The sequence below is a fragment of the Ailuropoda melanoleuca genome, chromosome 1 (assembly GCF_002007445.2).
Source record: "Ailuropoda melanoleuca isolate Jingjing chromosome 1, ASM200744v2, whole genome shotgun sequence".
Lineage (NCBI taxonomy): Eukaryota > Metazoa > Chordata > Mammalia > Carnivora > Ursidae > Ailuropoda > Ailuropoda melanoleuca.
In genome coordinates, this window is record NC_048218.1 from 142,987,282 (window position 1) to 142,994,101 (window position 6,820).

General features: G+C 39.5%; 1 pseudogene; it reads left to right on the forward strand.

The window, feature by feature from the left end:
• The first annotated feature begins 3,633 nt into the window (after window positions 1–3,633).
• LOC100478650 lies at window positions 3,634–4,676 on the forward strand (annotated as a pseudogene).
• Window positions 4,677–6,820: the final 2,144 nt, after the last annotated feature.

Below are 6,820 nucleotides of genomic sequence, written 5' to 3' on the forward strand. Positions count from 1 at the left end.
TGTTGGGGGTGGCTGTCCTTCCTGCCACAAGTGTAAAGCACAACTGTCATGGCAAATAGATAAAATCACAGTTGAGTATCATAAATTAATGCTATTTTTAAAGAAGACTTCCTGATTGCCCTGATAACTGTCCCCTTTCCTTTTCAGAATCTGGCACCACCTCCCTTCATTCGTGATTTCCTTTTCTCTTACTACCGTGTAATGGTAGCTGTGTTGATCATACACTGTTGATTTCTTGGTAAATCAATGGAAAATGACCTTTCTTCTGGACTGCTAGGTATTGATAAAGAAGTAGAATACTTAAAGGAAAATTGACCCCTTATTATATTCAATCTCAGAGCTCTTTTGCATTTGGACACACAGGAGATGGTAAAGAATTTCAAACTAAAAGAGAACATACTCGTTTTATTGTAAAAAATTGTTCTTCATATGACTTATTCCTCACTTAGCAAAAAAACCACTTGGTGCTGGGAGTTTTCTATTCTGGGGATTTGCACAATCCAGTTTATTTATTGCACAGAAATAAATAGGCATAGACAGGGGAATAAGAACTTGGCTGAGTTTCTTGCTTAGTAGCAGTCTTATGAGGAAAAAATACCTTTTATTTCATTAAAAAATTCACCTTTAAAACTTTTCTCTTATAGCTTTTCAGATGGAATTCGAAAAGGTTTTTGATGATGGTGGGGGAGGGAATCATTTTTTTGAGTTGCTTAAGCATTAATGGATTGGCATGGTCTATTTAATTAATCTGCCACAAATGGAGCAGAAGCTGCATTAAGACACTTTATTTGTATGACTCTTACCTTCATAAGGCTACATATTTTTTCATTTTTATAAAAGTGTGGATGTTGCTGATACTGTTTTCTCCTTTTTAACAAAATCTAAATCACACAACACACATTTATGTAAACCAAACTAAAACCTGTGTTTTTCTTACTGAGTTTCCTTGAAGGAAGAAGCCCTCTAATACCTGAGAATGAGTCTTTGGTCATTTTTTTTTTTTTAATGCAACTAATGATAGATTTTTAAAGTGCTAAACACGGACTTGAAAACTGTTTATATATTAACACCTGGACTCACTGAATATTTCCAAAACAATCAAGTTATATATCTTTCTTTTGAAGAACCTGGCTACCACTAGAGAAACTCACATTCCACAGACACAGTAATGACATGTATACCTAAAGATCACTTGAAAAACAAGAGTTTCAAGTTTCTGACCCTACCATCTGTAATGAAAGTTATTTGGCCAAATGAGAGGCTTAAGTGAGTTAAGTTAGTGGGCGACAGGAAAGAAGATCTCACAACAGTGAAAACCCAGAGTTCTAAAAATTGGAAATCCCTCAACAGGCAGTGGTTCTTAGCCCAGCTATCTATTAGAATTAGTGGGAGGGAGTGTGTGTGAATGCTTTCAATAAATACTGATGACCTGTCCTTCCCAGGTCTTTAGGTGTGGATCACAGGCAACAATATTTTTAAAAGCCCTCCAGATAATCTCCATGTGTGGCCAGTGTTAAGAACCACTACATGATAATTTCTCAACACGTTGCAAATTCTGGGGAGTGTGGAATGATTTATTCCTTGATCAGAAGGTCTGATTTAAATATTAATTAAATATGGAAGGCAGTCAGCAAGGTTTGCTCACTGGCAATTACTGTATTTCCGGAAGAAGGCAGTGCTGCATGGGGGGTTTATGTGAAGGCTCCATAGATATTTTGCCAGACGTCTGTGGCACCAGAAAGTGTGGAAACTTTTCAAAATGATATGTTCCCAGACTACAGAAGGTTTATTCACTCAGGAGCCTGCGAAACAAGTGTTTCTGGGGGTCTGGGAAGCTTTTTACATAAGGGCATTGAGAGCAAATGAAGCTAGGGAAGATTCCTTGCCTGCCTTTCTGTTTTTATTTTCTGAAATGTGTCAGTGGTACCTGGACTGATCGAGATATAATGACAGTCACATGAATGACCTGGAATGATGCTTCCCCTGATGAAGGGCAGTTTGGTAAAAGCCCAAAGATCACACTTTACATCAAAATCCTGATGTTCAAGTTCTCCAAAGCCATCTCTCCCATTGATAATATCTTCCAGTTTCTTTTGATACAGTGGGTAATTTGCTATGTTGGGAGGTATTTTCTTCGCTCAGTTCATCTGATCTGAGACAAGGGTGGTGTGTGGGGTGGAATTGCTTACTGGACACTGTGGCATTTTAGGGGGAAAAGAAAAAAAAGACCAGCCTGTGTGGCTCATTCTAATTTATCAAGCTGCCAGGCTTGGCTACACTGCAGATCTCGCAATCTACTTCAATGTAAACATTTTAATTACTATTTCTAACATTTGGCTTTCATTAAAAGTCAGAGAAAAACTTGAAAAAATTTTCATAAAGTAAATACTGGAAAACCCCTTTAAAAAGCCCACCCCCCATCACACAAATGCGTGCACACACACACACCACACGGTTTTGATTTAAAGACAAAAAGAAAACTCTATAAACAAAAGAGGAACAAGAAAAAGAAAAAGAGTGGGAGAGAGGGAGTGAAGGAAGGAAGGAGGCAAGGAAGAAGGAAGATTATAGAAAAGGAAGATAATAGAAAAGAAAAGAAAATTATGTACCCCTATCTTAATACCACTCATAAAAATTAGCTAGAAGTGGGTTAAAGAATTAAGCATAAGAAAGACCTGGTATGTAAAACTCCTAGAAGAAAACATAAGGAAGAAGCTCCTTGACACTGGGTTTTGGCAATAAGTTTTTGGACATGATATCAAAAGCATAAGCAATCTGAAAAAATCAACAAGTGGGACTACATCAAACTAAAAAGCTTCTGCACGGAAAAAAAATAGTAAAATTAAAAGGCAGCCTATGGAACTGAGACAATATTTGCAAACTACATATTGGGTAGAAGGTTAATATCCAAAATATATAAAGAACTCATACAACTCAATAACAATAACCAAAAACTAATAATCTGATTAAAAATAGGCAGAGTACCTTAGTAGATATCTTTCCAGAGAAGACATTCAGATGGTCAACAGGTGCATGAAGGGATGTCCAACATCACTAATTATCAGGGAAATGCAAATCAAAACCACATTGAAATGTCACCGCACACCTGTTAAAATGGCTATCACCAGAAAGATGAGTTAACAAGTGTTGGGCGGGATATAATTGTTTAAGTCACTATGGAGAATACTATTGAGATTTCTCAAAAAATTAAAAATACGACTACCTGGGGCACCTGGGTGGCACAGTTGGTTGAGTGGCCCACTCTTGATTTTGGCCCAAGTCGTGATCTCTGGGCAGTGAGATAGAGCCCAGCACCAGGCTCTGTGATGGGTGTGGAGCCTGCTTGGGATCCTCTCTCTTCCTCTCCCTCTGCCCCTCCCTACTCATGCTCTCTCTCTCTAAAAATAAATTTTTATAAATAAATAAATAAATACATAAATACATAAATAAATAAATAATAAATAAATAAAAATACAACTACCATATGACCCAGCAATCCCATTCCTGGGTATGTATCCAAAGGAAATAAAAACAGGGTTTTGAAAAGAAATCTGGGCTCTCTGCTCCTCCCTGCTTGACAGACAGCCGCATCTTCTGGTGCAGTACCAGCCACATCCCTTAGACAGTGTGGTGAAGATTAGAGTAAATGGATTTGGCCATATTGGGCGCCTGGTCACCAGGACTGCTTTTAACTCTGGCAGAGTGGATACTGTCACCATCAATGACCCTTTGTTTGACCTCAACTACATGGTCTACATGTTCTAGCATGTTCCACCCATGGCAAGTTCTATGGCACAGTCAAGGCTGAGAATAGGAATCTTGTTATCCATGGTAAGCCCATCTCCTTCTTCCAGGAGTGAGATCCTGCCAACATCAAATGGGGTGATGCTTGTGCTGAGTATGTTGTGGGCAGTTTGGTAAAAGCCCAAAGATCACACTTTACATCAAAATCCTGATGTTCTGGGGTCTTCACCATGGAGAAGGCTGGGTTTCACTGGAAGCATGGGGTCAAGAGGGTCACCACCTCTGCCCCTTCTGCTGATGCCCCCATGTTTGTGATGGCAGTGAACCACAAGAAGTATGACAACTCCCTAAAGATTGTCAGGAATGCCTCCTGCACCACCAACTGCTTGTCCCCTCTGGGCAAGGTCATCCATGAGAACTTTGGTATCACTGGGGGGGACTCATGACCACAGTCCTTGCCATCACTGCCACCCAGAAGATCATGGACATCCCCTCTGGGAAGCTGTGGTGTGATGGCCCAGGGGCTGCCCACAGCATCATCCCTGCTTCTACTGGCTCTGCCAAGGCTGTAGGCAAGGTCATCTCTGAGCTGAATGGGAAGCTTACTAGCATGGCCTTCTGTGTTCCCACCCCCAACATGTCAGTCATGGATCTGAGCTGTCACCTGGAGAAAGCTGCCAAATATGAAGACATCACGAATCAGGTGAAGCAGGCACCAGATGGCCCCTTCAAGAGTATCCTGGGCTACACTGAGGACCAGGTAGGTTGTCTCCTGCAACTTTAACAGTGACAGCCTCTCCTCCATCTTTGATGCTGGAGCTGGCATTGCTCTCAATGACCACTTTGTCAAGCTCATTTTCTGGAATGACAATGAATTTGGCTACAGCAACCAGGTGGTGGACCTTATGGTACACATGGTCTCCAAGCAGTAAAAGTAACCACCAGACCCAGCAAGACCAAGAGAAACAGAGAGGTCCTCAGCTGCTGGGGAGTCCTTGCACCAACTCATCCCCTACATGTGAGAATCTCCCAACCTCCATAGTTTCCATCCCAGACCCCCTGAAGAAGAGGAGGGACTTGGGGAGCCATACCTTGTCAGGTACCCTCAATAAAGTATACTGTACCTAGTCAAAAAAAAAAAAAAAGAAAGAAAGAAAAAAGAAAAGAAGAAGGAAAAAAAGAAAAGAAATCTGCACTCCTGTATTTATTACAGTATTATACACAATAGCCAAGATATGGAAACAACTTAATGTCTATCAGTGGATGCATAGATAAAGAAGATGTGGTATATATACAATGAAATATTATTCAGCCATGAGAAAAAAGAAAATCCTGCCATTAGCAACAAAATGCATGGATCTTTAGGGCAATATGCTTAGTGAGATAAGCCAGTCAAAGAAAGAGAAATATTGTATGGTATACCTTATATGTGGAACTTGTAGAACGGACAAATTTGTAGAAACAGAGAGTAGAATGATGGTTACCAGGGGCTGGGGGAACTGGGGAGATATTGTTAAAAGATACAAACTTGCAACTAAAAGATGAATAAATTTTGAAGCTCTACACACAGCATACGGATTATAGACAATGCTGTATTACATACTTCCAAATTGCTAAAAGACTGGATCTTACATGTTTCCACCACAAAAAAAGAAACGACGTGTGTGTGTGTGTGTGTGTGTGTGTGTGTGTATAAATTAGTAGATGACTCTGTCCCTTCCCCCCAAAAAAAGCTGTAGTATAATTTGATGAGTTCTTCCCATCTAACTGTGAAGGTCCCTGTGAAGTTTGATTTGGCAGAATGTATGTTATTGGATAACCCAAGGTACAACTTTATTTATCCTCCTATACCAGGAGTGTTAGTTTCAGTTGACATGTGTTTCCTGTTCTGATATGCAACTCTATGATATATGGTTAGTCTTAGTTGAAAGACTATATTCTAGAAAGTAGTAACATATCAAGATCGTAGCAATTCTTCACAAAGCAGAGAAGGAGCAAAATAGGTTCAGGAGGTAGTGGAGGATGATAGTAGGCTGTAAACATTGGATATTACCTTGAGTTCCATGAAAAACCACTGAAGGGGTCAGAGTAGAGGAGTAAAATAATCTGGCTTATATTTTAAAGAAACCACCTTGATTATTGGTTTAAGAATAGACTATAGAAGATAAGGACAGAAGCAGGAATATCAGTTAAGAGAAGACTGCAATAGTCCAGGAAAAGATGATGTAACTTGGACCAGGATGATAACGATGGAGGTGGAGAGAGGTATAGGTATACTTAAAACATAGATGGAACAGGATTTGGTGATAGATTGGATGGTAAAGAGAAAGAGGTTAAGGAGTCAAGAGTATAAAGTTTTGTTTTTGGAGCACTTAAAATGACGGTAGACATTAACTGAGATGAAGGAGATCACTGGAGGAACAAGTGTTAGGATGGAGATTTGGGGTTTCCTTTTGGATGTGTCGTTTGAGAAAACTATTGAGCTCCTGAGTGGAGAAGGCAGCATTTGGTGGCATACAGACTCAATTCCTCAGGGAGTCTGGAGTTCAGGGGAGAGGCTGGGGCTGGAGATAAGAATTTGGGTCAGATCCAAACAGTGTAGAATATCGTGTTGCTGTAGAATATTGGAGAAGGCATTGCTTATAAAAAGGTGACTTTTAAGACTATTATATTATGTCCTTTTGAGTTGTCGTTTTTACTTTAGACTCTTACACTATTATAATTTAAAGGTTTTAGCTTTTTTATTTTCATCTTTTATATGTATTTTCTATGACTTATTACAAGTATCTATGCTTTATGTATGTCCAGATCTACTCTATCCCGAGAAGCGATCAACACATACCTGGTAACTGCATGAATTTTATGTTTTTGTGTCATCTTTAAAATGGAATCTGAAAGGTTTTTTATATTGCTTGGTATGATTTGTGAATATCTTTAATGTTGAATTTCTCCCAGAAAAGCTAATCTCTCACATTATATGAAAGGTATCGGGAAAATAGGATTCAGAACCTTGAGCAATCTATCACATGAGGAAAACTGAAGCCAGAGGCCACTATTTAACCTCCTTCCCCCACTC